Consider the following 18,072-nt stretch of genomic DNA (forward strand, 5'->3'; position numbering starts at 1 on the left):
CAGGAAAATGTTAGTGTGACAACCAGTCATGCTTTTATGTAATTTTGTACATGTCAACACACTGTACTGGTGCAACATTTTGATGGCAGTGTAAGTGAATAAATAGAAATGGGGATGCTGAGCATAAAACTATGATTTAAATATGGCAGGGGATAAGCAGCATATATGACTTCAAGAGAAAAATCAGGCAACTTTTCTGATGTTAACAGAAAACTAATCAAATATTTTACGGAATATAAAACTGAGATTGTGAGGTATGCTCAGGAACGCACATGAGAGAGGATGTGTAAGTGCACAGCGTGGTCTCCTGTTATCAGTTTTGGCAAAATTGAAAAGATGTACAGAAAAGTAATCAAATGTGACAACTATCCATCAGGCTCAGTATCCAGTACTAGGTAATAGGGATCTGATTAATAGGCATTCTGGTGATACTGTGATTTAGATGACTCTTAAATTACAGAGTGTGGGTACTGATAAGATGGCGCCCTCCACATGCACTGTTACTGAAGAGTTAAAGGCCATTAAATCCACTCTTGATTCTCTGATGGTTCAGTTTGTCTAATTCTATGGATAAAAACAAATAAAGAAGATTTCTACTTCTTATGAGTCAAAACTTACCAAAATAGAGGAAGTCCCAATGCAACATTAAACAGGGCTCAACAATCGTAAGGGCACTTCTTTCACACATTTAAGCCAAGTCTGTGAGTTGACTTGGCAGACTAAAATGCTTAGGCTTAAGCTTGATGTCCTGGAAAATAGAACTGGTTCAACACCTTAAGAATTATAGGATTGCCAGAGTGAGTGAAGGACTCAAACCCACTGGATTTTATTTAAAAGAAATTAGGACTTTTACTCAATAAAAAATAGCCATGGGTATCAAGTAGGCCCAATGCATCAGTCACAAAAACTGGAGTACCAGCTTTCCAGATGCTTTATCATTAAATGTCTGGACTGTAATGACAGGGAGAAGATTCTTAATACTGCAATAGCAAAGGGCCCTGGGATAAAATAGTAGGTCATTCTGTCAAAATCACCATGAATTCAGTGTGTCCTTGTTTGTAAAAAGAAAACAAATTGTTCTCCTGTTAAAGTGGTACCATGATCTGGGGTATAATGTTAATGTCAAATTCCCTGCTACACTTTGTGTTGCCAAAGGTCCAGAGCCAACAGCATTGCTTACTCCACAGGAGGCAGAAAAACACCTGCAGTCTGATCATGTAGCCCAGGCCGGTATGACCCTGACCTTGAGTAGCATCTTACCCTCACCAAGAACGATGCCACAGTATAAAGACAAAATGATCAATTTTAACAATTGGCTAAAGTATTGGTGTCATTCAAAGGGGATCCAGTGTCTGTCAGCCTGGGATGACATGCTCGACAAGCCACATTGCTTCACTAGGGACGGCTTGCACCTGTCACCCCTGGGCTTTCAAATACTGGCTAAGGCTCTTGCCACCCCCATAGTGCCTTTTTTAGGCAAGGCTCAAAAGACAAACTCACCTCCATAGACAGCACTTGGAAAAAGAAACTAAGGGTAATGCTGCTCAACGCCAGAAGTCTAAACCTCAAGATGCACGCAATCGAGGTTCTCCTCAGTATGGAGGATATTGATATCTGTGCAGTAACAGAAACCTGGTTCAAGGCTCCCGAGAGCACCCCAGCACTACCAGGTTATACCTCATACCATGTTTTTCTGCCCCAAAACTCAGACTGAACCACAAAAGGAGGGGGAGTATCCATATTCATCAAAGATACCCACACCTCCATGTTAGTGGCACTGCATGAAGCATCGGAAACCAACCATGTGCAACTAACAGTGGGCAAAACTGCCTTTCAGTTTGTAGCCTGCTAGAGACCACCCTCCCAAACTCAGGAACCCCACTCAGCTTTCCTGAGAACACTGGAGAATATGAAGGTCTCTCCAAACACAATTATATTGGGTGACTTCAACTACCCAAACATAGACTGGGAGCACTACTTAAGCCCCAACACCCTTGCCCAATGGTTCCTAGAATTTATAAACTCAAATGCTATGGAATAACTGGTCACCACTCCCACAAGAGGGGAAAACATATTGGATCTGATCATCACCAACATGGGGACTCTATGTTCCATACCAGAGGTGTACCCCTCATTGGTAAGATCTGACCATAAATTAATCTCACTGGACAGCCATATCCTGCCCCCCCCCCCAGCCAAGGAAACCACGGTGAAGAACTTCTCAAAAGCAAACTTCACACTTCTCAAAACCGAGGTGGAATCCTTCAAAGCCCCCGGGCCAGTGGAAAATACAGCCCAAACCGCATAATTCTTTACAAATGCATTCTATGGACACCTACAGGAATGCATGGATCGTGCTATCCCAAATAAAACCAAGACTCACTCCTCCAAAGGCAGGAGACCTGTCTGGTGGACCCAGCCATAAATAAGCTATACAACAGAAGGAGGAAGCTACTACATGATAGAGCAAAATCCCAAAAAGGGAAGGCATCTCTGATCAGTACTAGCAAGAAACTACGATCCCTCATAAAATCATCTAAGGCCAGCTTCGAAAGAAAAATTGCACAAGACGCTAAAGATAATCACAAGGCCTTCTTTAGTTATGTCAGGAACCTGGGTGGCAACTCCCAGATATGCTCTGAGTTAGTGCAAATTGACAAAAAATACACTGAACCTATAGACATTGCCAACATCCTGGCAGACAGGTTCAGAGCAAACTCCCCCCCCTTACCCCCCAAAAGAGCAAATGTCTATCCCAACAGAGTGTAGCCTCCCTGACATCACAGATGCACAGGTGAGAGCTGCCCTCTCCAAAGCAAAAAACACAGCATCAATGGGACCGGACGGTGTCCCGGGCTGCGTCTTACACGAGCTCCAAGAAGAACTGAACCCTCACATAAAGTCACTGTTCAGTCTCAGCCTTACTACAGGATATGTACCCAAGGAATGACACACAGCAACAGTGGTCCCACTCCACAAAGGTGGTGCCACAATGGACCCCGGAAACTATCGCCCTATAAGCCTGACTAGCCTGGTCTGCAAAGCTATGGAGCGTATCATCATGGAACTCATAAACAAAGACATTGGGAACCTCCAAACACTGGATCCTACCCAATTCGGCTTTGTTAAGGGCAGATATTGCCTCATGAACCTGGTCAACTTCTTTGAAACAGTCACCAAGGCCATAGATGAAGGGAAGGTAGTCCACATAGCCTACCTGGACCTCGCAAAAGCCTTCGACACAATACTCCATTCGGGCATCATAAATAAGCTCACCAGCTTAAATACCAACCCCTATGTCACAAGATGGGTTGCAAACTGGCTCAGGAATAGAACCCACATAGTCAGAATTGCAGGTGCCATGTCAGACTCTAAACCAGTTACAAGTGGCGTCCCACAAGGCTCAGTCCTGGGACCTCTCTTGTCCGGTATATATTTCTCTGAGGTACAGGCTAACACGGGAGGACTATGGCTGACCAGGTTCGCAGATGACTGCAAACTGGGTGCCATAATCGAATCGCCGACTGACACAAGCATCCTCCAAAAGGGTCTCACAGAGATGGATAACTGGTGCCAGAGCCATGGCCTAAAGCTAAATGCCAAAAAGTCCATAGTCATCCACTTTGGGAAAAATAAAGTGCCCACAAATTACCACATAGGTGGTAATCCATTAAGTACGGAAGAAGTAATTAGGGATTTGGGGACCCAAGTAGATAGCAATCTCTCCTTTGACAATCACATTGCCAAAGTGGTTAGAAAGACCTTCTATATAGCCCACCTTATCACAAAAGGGTTCACATCTAGATCAAGAGAAGTCATTGTGCCCCTCTACTCATCACTCATCAGGCCCATAATTGAATACAATGCCCCATTTGGGATGTACCTTACCTGACACCTGCAGCAACTGCAAAGACCTCAAAAGTACCTCACCAAGAGGATCAAGGAACTCAAACAGATGCCCTACGCAGTTAGGCTAAAGAAACTCCAGCTCTACTCAGTTGCTTACCGCCTACTCAGAGGAGATCTGTGCCTGACGTATAAAGCCATGTCCAACCCAGAATTAATGGACATGCTCCACTTCAGGATATCCAAATCCCTTAGAGCTACATGCTCCAGGGACTTAAACCTCAGCACAGAAATAAATAGGACATGCTGGAGGGACAGATCCATATCCCAGAGGCTCCCCTCACTCTGGAACACAATCCCAATCCATGTTAGGCAGAGCCCCTCAATGACCCTCTTCAAGAGAAATCTTGACGAGTGGATGGGAGATCGTAGGTTTACCCCTGGGATCTCTTCTGTGTCCCTACTAGACAGAGGCACAGTAAACTAACCTTAAAAGGGCTATCTTCTGTGACCTACTATACAGAGGCACAGTCAACTAATCTAAAAGGGTGGCGAAAGCCAAACACACTCTGGCTAGGCTTATAAATGCCCTAGGGCAGATAGCCTAGTATCAGCCTATGAACCTATGAACCTATAGCTGGTCCCAGACTTTCTTATGCACAAGCTATTATGCAGTCTATAGCTGGTCCCAAATGCTCTTATGCTCAAGCTATTCAAGTCCATGTGCAGAATCAATGAAGTGGGAAAAAATGAAATCATGCTGCATCTGCCTTTTCCAGGAAACCTCAGCAGCCAATAAGGGTAGAGATAAAGAAAAAGAAAGGAGAGGGAGTAAACCGCAAACACCTGGCACAGCTAAATAGATTCTCTCCACATTTCAGCTTGTTAACTACAACTTATTTGGATCATTATCCCAATAGAAGGTCGAGGTTGAGCTGGGTACATAGGATGATGTGTAGTTCTCCACCTCTGAAATATTAATCAGAGAAGTTTGCACCTTGGAATAATTACAGGCTGATCATGTGGATTCAGAAGATGAAGGGTCTCAGGTCCTGACAATTTTACCAGAACTCCTTGCTACCTGAACTAAAATATATTGGACTCATGCTTGTTTCCTTGTATTGTCCATGACTGATATATTCCCATTTTGTGGGATGTAGTCACCATGCCAGGTAAAATTGCTATACCATGGAAGCTATTGTATTTTATTATTAGATGTCATTTAATAAGTATCTAACTTATTATATTAATTTTGTTGCATAAACCCTTGAATTAAGTATATTATGGTTTAATCCTTGAGTGTACAGCCATGTGACCCATCAACTTTTTAAGCTGTGTTGCCTTAAATGATATGGGATACTGAGCAGAAAGGCAAATCAGAGCATCTGACACTCTTTCTGTTCCTGTCTTTACGAGTATTAAAGCATTCATATGTTATTTGTTAAAGTTAGGTTTAGCTTGTGCTTCTATTTTTTTGTTAGCTGAACTTCAGTTTTATTGCTTGTATTCAGTTATCCAGTTTCCTAGTGTGTCTCAACTTTCTGATAATCACATGAGAAGTTTATATATTCAGCTTCAAAGTCCCAGTGATATTGTATTTGCCATGTGAAACATTAAAGGGGTATCATGTAATATATATATATATATATATATATATATATATATATATATATATATATATATATATATATATATATATATATATATAAAACTGGTGCATGCATTATATTTTCACAGGAACTGAAAATAAAAACGGCAAAGGCAAGTTTCACCTTTTCGAAATCAAAAGGCCAGACAACCTTAGTTTGCACATACTTTTAAAAGAGGAGCTGCCATATTAATTTGCCAGAACATGAAATGGCCCCTTGTCCAGGCATATTCAAATTATTAGAACTGTTGGCTGATTGTTAAGGTTAATACCCCACAGGGCTCTTTAATCCTAGCTACTATTTTTGGTCCTACTAATGATAATGAAGTATATTACATAGTTTTGGGAAGAAGATTAGCCTTCTCACTTGAATGTCCTGGTTTTAGTCATTAGAGGAGAATTCATTGTTGTCAGCCACCATAATTTAAGCAGAATCCCTAATGGTAGTATCTGTGTAACTAGATGTGCCAGAGCATTAGATGATTTAATTGATGATTCTTTGCTCATGGACATTTTTTAAGTGCTAAACCTAAGCTGAAGTATTCTTATTACACACCAAGACTGGCAAGTCAGTTAGATTGCTGGCTAGTTATAAAATGGGGTCATAGGTTAATAAGTTCAGACATGTATACTAGGATAACAACCACTACAGCCCTTAAAGCTTAGTCCTTCAACCCAAATGTGACTAATGATTTACAGACTGCCTCTGTCCATCAGAGACATAGGAGCCAGACAAAGTGTGAATTTCTGATTACCCATCCATTGGTCCAAGTTGCACTTAAAATGGATATGGAGGACCTCTGCATCATATGGGTGGGAAGCCTTTTCCAGAGAATGGGAATTTTCTGAGAAACATATCTGTCTTTTCAACATGTACTATTTATGTTTCAAACAAAATTTATGTCTTATAATCTAGTAGTTCTGATGCTGTTTGTTTTGCAGAGGTGCAAAAGACTCATCAAACCAGGGTCCAGGGATGCATTGTATGCCAGGCAAAGTTCAACACTCAGAAGTCTGTATGAATATCAAGTAAAGAGACCGGGCTTTGAGGTGATCAACATAAGACATTGTGTTTATTCCTTGCATTCTTTTTGTAAGGAGCTTTTGTGGACATTCTAGTTGCTGCATGTGTCTGCCAAGGTACATACCAAAGGGGGCATTATGCTCTGTGATTGACTTGATGAGGGCCAAATGTAGTGGTATGATGACCTCTTGGGACCTAGATGCCATGCCCTTGCTTATAATTTGATTAACATAAAAGGATTTTTTACCACTTTGGACACATGTTGGTTGAAGGTTAGGTTACTATCTATATCAGTTCCCAGATCCCTGACTAGTTAACCAACTTTTAAGGGTGTTTTATTGATGACATAGTTACTCAGGATAAAAGACTTTCCAAAAGGTACTATAATGCATTTCTTGGTGTTGAGTTTTAAGTCATGGTGTGGCACTAAGCATTTGTCTGTATTAGACCTTCCTGAAGGATGTCCTCATCTTGAGGGATATTCAATGACTGCTTCCAATTTACCATAATCTGCAAACTTTATTAGCCAGAGGCCTTTGTCATTGGATTTGACATCTGAGAAGCAGATGCCAAAGAGGAGTAGGCCTAGCACAGAGACCTGGGAGACTCCCCTGGTGAATGGCCACTTTATGGATATGGCATCACCATTTCTAACCTTCTGGATCCTATCAGTGAATCAGCTAACTATCCAGCATGTTATAAAGGGGTTTATACCTAGTTGACAATGCCTGAGTGGGGTATTGCCTCAAATGCCTTATCCAGATCTAGATAGGTAGTATGCACACTTTTTCCCTCATCTATTGTCTTTCAAAGAAGTGCACCTGATCTATTAAGCATGACCTTCATTTGACAAAGCCAAACTGGGATGGATCCTGTGTCTGGAGGTATCCTATACCCTCAATGATAATTTCTGTGATAATTCTTTCCGTGGCTTTTTAAATAAAACTAGTCAGACTCTTTTGTCTATAGTTTCCAGGATATGTTGATGGTTTTCCCTTATGAAGGGGGATGAACATCGCAGTCTTTCATTCACGTGGCACAAAGTTTGTTTTAAGACTATAGTTAAATAATGACTCTAGGAGTCCTGATAAGTCATATTTTAAACTATTCAGGAGGCATCCTGGGATGTTATCAGGGAGCATTGAGGCCGTGTCATTGGCTATAGTGAGTGCAGCCAGTAAATGCTCCATAGTTGTACTTCAAGGGGTTGTGGTTGAGGGTGAGAGGAGGGTAAAGCTGGAACTGAATTGATCCACTAACAGGTTTGCTATATTGTCAGGCTTGGTGAATGTGGCACCATTAACTGCCAATTCACCACATTGATGTGTGCTGCCCTTGAGTTTATGACATAGCTGTAGAAGACCTTATGGCTATCTTTCACCTGGGAGGATACCTTAACCTCAAAGCTGTCTTTGCTTGACCTACTTAGCCCCTCTTAGCTACTTATTTACTTTGATGAGCAAGTTTTTATCTTTATGGGAATTACCCTTGCTTATTTTTGCCATATTTCTTTCCTTTTGTTGTATACCTTGTGTAATTTGGGATGCCACCAGAGTGGTTTGTTTCTGGGGCTAGTTCTGGGCTTATTTATGGTAGGAACAGCAGCCTATATGTAGCCATTGACATGGTTTACACAGTTTGTGACAGCAATTCAGCATAGGCTGGTGTATTCTTGGGGGTTTAAATTTTGATAAACCATCATTTTTACAACAGATAATTTGATATGGAATAGTTCTTGTTAATGGTTTTAATGGGACTGTAGAGTTGACTTTTATTTTGAAGGAAACAGCTTTGTGTTTAGACTTTACCTTTGAGAATGAGACTCTGGGGGATGCAGTGTTCTCCCATATTTGTGAGCATATGTTTGAGCCTCTAGTTGAGCTTATTCACTATTTGGTCAAGGGTGTTTGTATTTACAAATTCCATGAATCTCTGTGTCTGTAGATTTAAGGTAATGTACAATTCCCAATCTATAGAGGAGTAATTAAATTCTCCCATGACTATGGTGTTAGGTTGAATGTTAAATGTCTCCAGTTGGTCCAAGTATACATTGTGAGTTTCTTGGGACATGGAGGGTGACCTATAGCTGGCTAGGAAATGGTACAGGATTTTCTCTATGGTGATCTGCATGTGGATGTACTCCAGTACATCATCCTGATTGAACACCCTGCAGGTATGTTTATTATTGATGTATATTGAGATACTTCCATCTTTAGCCCTTGTCTGTTCGGCTACTGATCTAAAAGTGTGGAACGAACTGAAACCTTACACTGCCGAGGTACTCTTTGCTGTTTTAAACCATGTATTGGTTATAGCACATATATCTATACTGTGAGGAGAGCTTGGAGGGAGTGTAGTTTTTTTTTTTTTTAAGGCTCATGGTATTGGGTAGTAACACCTACAGTTTCTGTTGAGTTGGCCTTGCTGTGTCAGTAGGTATGACAATTTGGTATTCCCTGCAAAAGGCAGTATGGGGTGGACAAAGCCTTAGCCAGTATTCGAAAGCCTAAAGTGGAAAGGTGCAGACCATTCTTGGCAAAGCAACATCATCTGTTGGTGATGTCCTCCCAAGCTGACAAATATTGGATCCCCTTAGAATGACATCAGAAAAACAGCCAGTTGTTGATATCAATTTTTTGCTCATATTGCAGCATTATTCTTTGTGATGGTGATATGCTGCTCGCTGCCAGGCCCATACCAGCCTGAGACATGTAGTTTGAAAGCTCTATAATGCCTCTTCTCATATAGTCTAGTAAGCTACATCTCAGGTCATTTACACCTACACGGACTATGATGGAATCATACTGGTACCTGTGGCATAATGACTTGAGAGCATGCATGACTTGGCAGATCCTGGGTCCAGATAAGCAAATAATAATTATCTTCTCCTTGTTCAGACTGGATAGTGGGGCATCAGTATATCTTACAATAGAGTCCCCTGTGATGAGAGTCCTGGGACGTGTGTTTGCTTGCCTTGGGGGCTTAGTGTTTGGGGCTGCACTGAGAGTGACAGTATGTGTGGTATTAAGTGTTGTCTTTTCTTTGGGTCTTTGGGCTTATTAAGACATAGCTTTGACAGTGGGGGGGTCTAAGTGATATTTGTTGTTTAGAAAGATTGCGTTTAAGTGCCTCAGCATATGTTAGTCTATGTGTGTGTTGTGTGCTATGTGAAGTGGGTGTTTGTGTGTGGTTACAACAACCTAATGTGGACTTGTATGCAAATGTTTACTTTCTAGTGCCATTGTGTAGTTACACCTCTTGCAACATACTATCTCTGATTTTTTAAAGAATAAGCAGCTATCAGAAAACATTAGATAACTGCTGCATTGCCTCAAGATGTCCATATCCACCAAGCTGGCTACAGAAAGTTTAGGAAATTGCATATCCATGAAGTCTAGTCCTTTGATTTGTGAGCTAAAAGGGGGTTGTGCATTGTGGTTAGAATGCTATTAAGGGTGCTTTGTTTGTGCAGACTAATAAGGGTGCTTTACTGGGGCAATTTATGCTTAACAGTACTAAATTGTACTATCTTTAATATTTACACAATACTGAATTCTGCTAAATCTGTAGGTATTGCCACTCAAGTCCCAGCTAGCTGCTCTAAGGTTGTTGGCCCACAAGTTGTATGCACTATAGTGCTGCTTTACAGGCTACATTTTTATGGATCATTCTACAGAGAAGATTTGCATTCTAGGTGTTTGTTACTGTACAGGGCACTGCAAACCCACTCAAACATGCCAAACTTATAGCTGCACAATAAAAGCAGAAAATTAAATGATTCCCCCTGGCCAATAAAATGACTCCACTGTAAGTCCTTTTGTATATTTCCTAACTCAGATAGACCAGGCAAACACCTCCTGCCACAAGATGAATAAAATCAGTCATCTTGATGTAAAAACACACAAGAAGAAACTCACGAGTGCAATGTTAACCAAAACCATTTAAACAACTAGCTGGAAATCCCTTACTGAAGATAATTTCAAGACATACAAGCAGGTAAGTGATAAGCAGAATATAAAAACACTGAAGCACAAATTGGAATAGAGACAAATCTCTCACTATTAAACTTCTGCTATAGTTTAAGGCACCAGACTAGGCAGAAATTTGCCAGTAAGACTGTTTATGTAAAACAATGCAGTAATACATGATTAAGGCACAAATCTGGTAGTAGTAGTAGCAAGCAACTCTACCACAGCTGTGAATTAAACTGCAAGATTTGATCCAGCAGGGTTTAAAATATAGATAGCTTTTACAAATAATTCTACTTGTTGAAACAGAAGTGCAGAATAACTAAGGTTCCAGAACAAACTCAAAAGTGTAATTAGATGGACTAGAGCAGAAAAGTACAAAGAGGCATGACCACACAGGTCACAAGTGCACTTATGTGTACCACTCATCTATTCAGTGCAAATTCTACCATCAACCCCTATCTGACCACTTCATGTTTTTAATGACCGCCACTCCACAATCCTCTCATAAGCTGACATACCACTGGAGGTTGGACCCTCTATTATTGAAACTTAGGGAATACATAACTAAGGAAGAAACTGTTGCAGAAAAGAGGAAAATCCCAGAATGCAAAAAACTCCCTCACCAGCCTCAGTAAGAAGCTGAGATCCCTCATAAAAATCCTCAAAAGCTAGTTACGAAAATAAAATTGCCAAAGATTCCAAAGACAACCACAAGGCATTCTATAGTTATGTCAAGAATCTAAATGGCAATGCTCAGATCTGCTCTGAGCTACAACAGAATGGCATTAAATATACTGATCCCAAGGATATTGCCAATATCCTGGCAGATCGATTTAGAGCCAACTTCACCCCCCTCTCACCCCCTAAAGGGCCCATCTCAATACCAAAAGATTGCCAAATTCCAGTAATCACGGCCACACAGGTAGAAACCGCACTCTCCAAAGCTAAGAATACAGCATCCATGGGACCAGATGACATCCCAGGCTGTGTACTACATGAACTACAAAATGAACTGGCACCTCACCAAGTGTCATGTTTAATCATAGCCTCACCTCAGGCTTTGTGCCCACTGAGTGGTGCACAGCTACAGTTATCCCACTCCACAAGGGGGGATCCGCCTTGGATCCCGAGAACTACCGTCCCATCAGTCTGACAAGCCTGATCTGCAAGGGCATGAAATGCATTACCATGGAACTTATAAACAAAGACATTGGCAACCTTCAAACACTGGACCCCACTCAGTTTGGGTTTGTGAAGGGCCAATCTTGTCTCCTGAATCTGATTGACTTCTTTGAATCAGTCTCCAGAGCTATGGATGAGGGTAAGTCAGTCCACACAGCCTATCTGGACCTCGCCAAAGCCTTCAACACCATCCCCCACTCTGGAATCATAGATAAACTTACTAAGCTGGGCATAAATCCCTACGTCACTCGATGGGTTGCCAACTGGGTTACTGACAGAACCCAGACTGTAAATGTAGCTGACTCCAAATCCAGCTCCAGACAAGTGACAAGTGGAGTACCTCAGGGTTCAGTCCTGGGACCACTCTTGTTTGGCATCTACTTCTCTGAAGTACAGGCCAGCATTAAGGGACTCTGGCTAACAAAGTGCACAGATGACTGCAAACTGAGAGCCATTATTGAATCCCCAAATGATGTGGATATTCTACAAAAGGGCCTTACAGAAACAGATGCCTGGTGCCAGAGCCATGGGCTCAAGCTTAATGCCAAGAAATGTATAGCTATCCTCTTTGGAAAAAAAACATGCATCCATGAATTACCACATAGGTGGCAGGACATTAAACATCGAAAGTGTGATGAGAAACATAGGGACACAGGTGGACAGTGGTCTCACTTTCGATAACCACATCACCACAACAGTCAGGAAATCCTTCTATGTGGCACACCTCATCATTAAGTGATTTTCATCCAGGAAAAAGGAGGTCATTGTCCCACTGTACTCATCCCTCATTAGACCCATTATAGAGTATAATGCCCCGTTTGGTATGTACCTCACAAGACATCTGCAACAGCTGGAAAGGCCACAGAAATACCTCACTAAAAGAATCACAGGCCTAAAGCAGATGCCATATGCTGACCGTCTAAGAAAACTCCAGCTATACTCTGTGGCATATCGTCTACTCAGAGGCAATCTCTGCTTAACATACAAGGCCATGTCAAACCCTGAGCTGTTGGACATGTTCCACTTAAAGAAATCCCAATCCCTCAGAGCCACATGCTCCAGGGATCTAAACCTTGTCATCACAATGAACAAAACATGCTGGAGGGATAGGTTCCTGACCCAGAGACTCCCCATACTCTGGAATAGACTGCCCATACATGTCAAGCAGAGCGCCTCATTGGCCCTCTTCAAAAGGATCCTTGATGATTGGATGGAAGATGGGAAATTCACCCCGGGGATCATGTCAGTCACCCTGCTAGACAGGGGTCCAGAGAAGTAAATATTGTGGTAAGAAATATCCAGGGAATTGTTATGACTAGGCTTGCATAGGCCCTAGGGCCGATAGCCTAGTACCAACCTATGAACCTATGAATGTATGAACATAGAGAGCTACTTTCACAGAAAATTACATTGTTTTGGGATGTATATTCTTCATAATGTCTTTGTGTATTTGTTGCATGGGAGCTTTTTAAATTTAAATGCAAAGAATTTGTGACAGATATCCTAAGGAAATGGAAGGAAGCATTAGTACTAAAGTTCATTGCCCTATCCACATCATTAAGAGAATTATAGTTCAAGTTCAGATTGAGTAATTGTTGGGACTGGAAACTTCATGAAACTTAAAACTGCAGCATTTGCATTTACATGATAGATGAGAAGGTACAAGTTATTTCATTGGACCTCTGGCCTAACCTCAGACAAAATCATAGCTTAGAAATGCAAGGAACATGCTAAGTAAATACACATCTCAGCCCTTAAAGATAATACAGATTACATCCATTTTTGACCCCTACAAAATAAAACAATTATTAATTGTCAAATATGCCAAATTAGTTAACCCAACTAAGTATTGTGGGTGATAAGTACTATTCCTGGATTTCAGCCATTCTGACACCAGATAACCCAGCTGACATAATGCCATCCTTATCACAATTCAGTAAATTGGGAATGCAACAGAAACTTTAACCAGGAGCAAAGATCCTGGTGTAGATGGGCTGGGGATTTACCTCTATAAGACACTTATAATAAATTATGTCCTCCCCTTTATTACTTATTCTAACAGGCTATCCTGGTCAGTTGCTTTCCATTTCAAATTATGTGGGCTAAGGTTACTGTGTTGCAGAAATTCAATAAAGGTTCTCTCAATGCAATTAATTATAGGCCACTTTCACTGCTTAATACTGACCTTAAAATCTATGGCAAGATCTTGGCTATGATACTGGAAAGGGTATTAGACAAATTAATCCCACCCACCTATTTGAGTTTTATCAACAGTTAGTTGCCCTGATGCCTTACAAACATGGATTATCTGCAGTGGCTTGGTCAGTATAATTCTTTGAATATGGGGACCTAACCTATCATTTTCAATAAGGTTTTTGATACACTCCATCTTTTTTATGAGACGCCATGCAATTTTACAGATTCGCACAAGAATTTATTGAATGGGTCAGGCTACTATATCTACTCAGTTCTATCCTGATGAAATCCTTTCCAAGACTGCATTTTTATTCAAAGGCACCAGACAGTGGTGTTCACTATCCCCATTGCTATTTATTCTTGCTGTATTGGTTATTGACAAATACTTATCTTTAAAGTCTGGCTGCTTTTGCATTAGGTTGGGCAAGACGTTCTATGGGATTGCAACTTAGATTGCCAATGAATGTATGATTTGGCTTAATGGCCTTACCACACAGGTGCTCCCACCTCTCAATCAGATTGATGTCCTAGCCATCTCCACTGGTCTTACAATTAATTAACATAAAACTCTAGTTTTCTGATTCTGTTATCAAGGACATAACATTATACAGCCACTTATGAGCCAAAAATAACAATTGCAAATGAGGTTGCTTATCTAGGCATTAGTCTGAGCATGGATATGTAGAAGTGGGATGAGGGCAATTTCCTCTGTGTAACTGATTACATGAAAAGGGCAATTTCAAAATGAAAAAAAAATCTCAGTTCCATTTCCTTAGCAGAATCCAGGTTGTCAAGCAAATCCTATTCCCTAAGATACTATTTGTTTTATGATATTTTCTAAACCTAAACTTCCTCCCTCTGTCATGTAAAATGCAAAAACGTATGTCTGATTTAATTTTGGAGGGGAAAAAGCCTAAAATTGTTGCTTCTAAGATGTGTATCCCAGTATAGAAATAGAGATTTGGGGTGACAAATCTTCAGAGGTACGGTAAAGTGGATATTGACACTACTTTTGTGAGATTCTGCAACTCCATAAACCCATCTGATTTGATGCAGAATTATTTTTAAGTTTAAACCTAAGTCCTTGCATCCAGATTCCCTTTCTTGCAAAATTTGGGACCTGGGTGTGGTGGATGGTTGGACTGAGTGAGATGCATCTTTAGACAAGGAAACACAGTCAACTTTTATTCCTATGTACACCTTTTTATGATATCATTCAATGATTAAGATAGTGGAGAACAAAGTATGGTGGACAACAAGTTAAACGTGAAAGCTTGGGATCAGATCAGAGTGGAGCTCCCTACACTGCAGACTTTTTGCTAGCAATTGTTTCAACTTGGGGCTTGTATGCCCTCTCAGGAGGCAAAGATGTCTAGAGATTTTCTCCATAATAGAGCTTCCTGACTCAACAAGATTTTCCAAGTCAGTAACAAAGAACTAATCCCAAGGATCAAATTAAGACTTTTCTCCAAGTCAGGTGGGAAATGTCTTTTAACTTGTTAATTACACAATTAGACAAATGGAATAGCATTTTTAGAACATTTTCTTACACAGGATGAATGAATTGCACAAGACAAAAGATGTCTTCTACTATCTAGCTTTGCTTTTATCAGACTTCTCTGTTAATTGTACCTAACATCAGCTACTAGATCGCAATGGAAGTGGGCCACAAATGATTAATGCTGGCATTATAATGATCTGGTAGGTTGATACTATCCTTATGCAAAACAACTGTGGCACCAGCTTCTAGAAAGAATAACCTGGACACTTAGACTACAGCTTCCAGACTATTACATTTTGGATTTTTGGGAGTTTCCCATCTTATATAAAAATGGGTTTCAAGGAATATATATTGATTTGTACCATTATCTCCACACTCGTTTTTTTTTTTTTTTTTTTTTTTTTTTTTTTTTTTTTTTTTTTTAGTTTTCTCACTTTAAGAACTTTTCCAAAATGAGCTTTTCTGCCTTAAAACTGCATTACAAATGAATCAAGTGGTCACATCAATGACAAGCACAAATGGGGTGCATATTGGAGTATATTTGTTTTCAAAATTGCATTGTGTTAGGCATTTGTTCTCAATTGTGCATACCACTTAGCTTCATTGGTGTATGAAATTACATCATTTGTTTCTGTATTACTCATGACAATCGTTCAGTTCAATAAACTGTATGTTGTTAAAAAATAAAGCTGTTTGACATTTATAAGTTTGTAAAGCAGTGCAAGAGCCCAGCAAAACAACTGAGATGTCTAAGACCAGAGTAAAAATAATGGCTAGAGAATACAGCTTTAGAGAGTGACAAAGAAATCAAATATAAAATAGTACAAAGTTGTATATTGACTAAATAAGGAGAAAATACGGTAAAATAACCTGTGATCTTACACGGAAAGCATATTACACTGTGAAAGGACATGGCACTCTCTGAATATCAGGGTTATAGAAATGAACAGATGTGTATGTGTGTGCTGAGCAAATGTTATAAAGTATCTGTTAAAAACTTGCATACATTTTATACTTTGGTTGTAAAATGTCTTTACCAACAGCAATAACACATTCTAATCTAACTTATAGTTACTAGGTAGAGGAAGTATTTTACATAAAAATATACTAATAATAAAACAAATATAAAAAAATAACAGTTTGCCAAGTACAATAATAACATCCAGGGATTGGTATTACAAGAAATAATGGACTTTCCAGGGGCAGGCAACTCATTGCTTCTCTGTAACACCCACCATCACTGCTGCTTGCTTATTTAAAAGGCTATGTTTGGTAATCAAATGATGCAAGTTCAGATACCAAATTGTAAAACAATGCTACAATTATTTAACATCTAATTTAGTTCCAGTGCAACATTTAACTGCTATGAAATACTTGCTTAGTGCCTGTGTCATTTTAAAAAAATATATGTCATACTAAACTTCTATATCTCCTGATTTGAAAATATTTTCTGGTTCCCATTTCCATGGCAAAGACTGCTGGAGCCCTGCCTATGACCCACATGTCCTGAGTTCAATTAGCAGTCTGTACTCTGGAGAAGCTAGGCAGGAAGATGTTGGAAGGAATGACAATGTACACTTCAGTAAATAAACTTGCCATAACAGTAGATGTTTGAATAATCCCTGTTGTTGTGGTCTTAGCTATATGGGGTTATATCCTGCAAGGATATAAAAGCCATCCAGCTTCTAAAGCTTCAGGACACCTCTCACATGCTCAAGCTGTTAGGCAGCTCCAGCTGAGCTGACTAAAATTCAAGTATGGGTGCCAAGCCCTTCAGAGCTTTCCTGCCTATAAAGAGGGGCAGGTTGAGCCCTGAAAGGACAACTCTAGGAAGAACAAATAATAAATAACCTCATCCTAGTATAAACCACATACCAAAAAAACAAGTGAGATGGAGGGAGTGGCTACTGCAACTGTGATTATTCAGGCATCTACTGTTATGTTAACCTTACTTTACACAAGTGTACTATGTTCATCATATTGATCATTGCTGTAGTAGCCTTAGCTATATGGGTAGATTACTCTAGCTTACAACATTTGGGAAGTGGAAGAAGAAGAGTTTAGGTACCCTTGGAGAATGGTCCTTGCAATGCCTGATGTAGATCAAAAGAAGAAATAAAATTGCTACTTGTAGTAAAATTGCAAAATACAGCCCTATCCAAAAAGCCATAGGAGGAGCCAAGGCCCTCTTTGATGGGGCTTTGAATCTGCCTGGACTAATTTTGTTGTAGTGAGTACAACAAAAGGTAATAACCATACACAACCATTTTGAAATAGTCTGTTTTGATACAGGTTATTTTTTCTTCTTAACTTCACAAGAAATGAACAATTCATCTGAAGATTTGAAATATTTAGTTCTGTCAAGATAGTACATAAGTTGTCTGTGGACATCCATATGATGGAGTATCTTTTCCCCCTCATTTTTGGGTTCAGGAAAGAAAATGGGGAGATGGGTAGTTTCCTTAAATTAAACTCAGATACCACTTTGGACATAAAACAAAGAATTAGTTTCCGAACAAACCCTGTCCCTGTGGAAAATTTGACTCACCATAATAGCCTGCAGATCACATACTCTTCTTGCAGAGGTCAGAGCACTCAGTTTCACTATTTTTCATTATAAGAAGCTGAAGTCAGTCAGGTCAGCTAGTTCAAATGGAGCAAATGTTAGCTTCTCTAACACAAAATGAAGATTCCTAAGGAGGCC

The sequence above is a fragment of the Protopterus annectens genome, chromosome 4.part0, assembly GCF_019279795.1.
Source record: "Protopterus annectens isolate FY-2018-M chromosome 4.part0, PAN1.0, whole genome shotgun sequence".
NCBI lineage: Eukaryota > Metazoa > Chordata > Ceratodontiformes > Protopteridae > Protopterus > Protopterus annectens.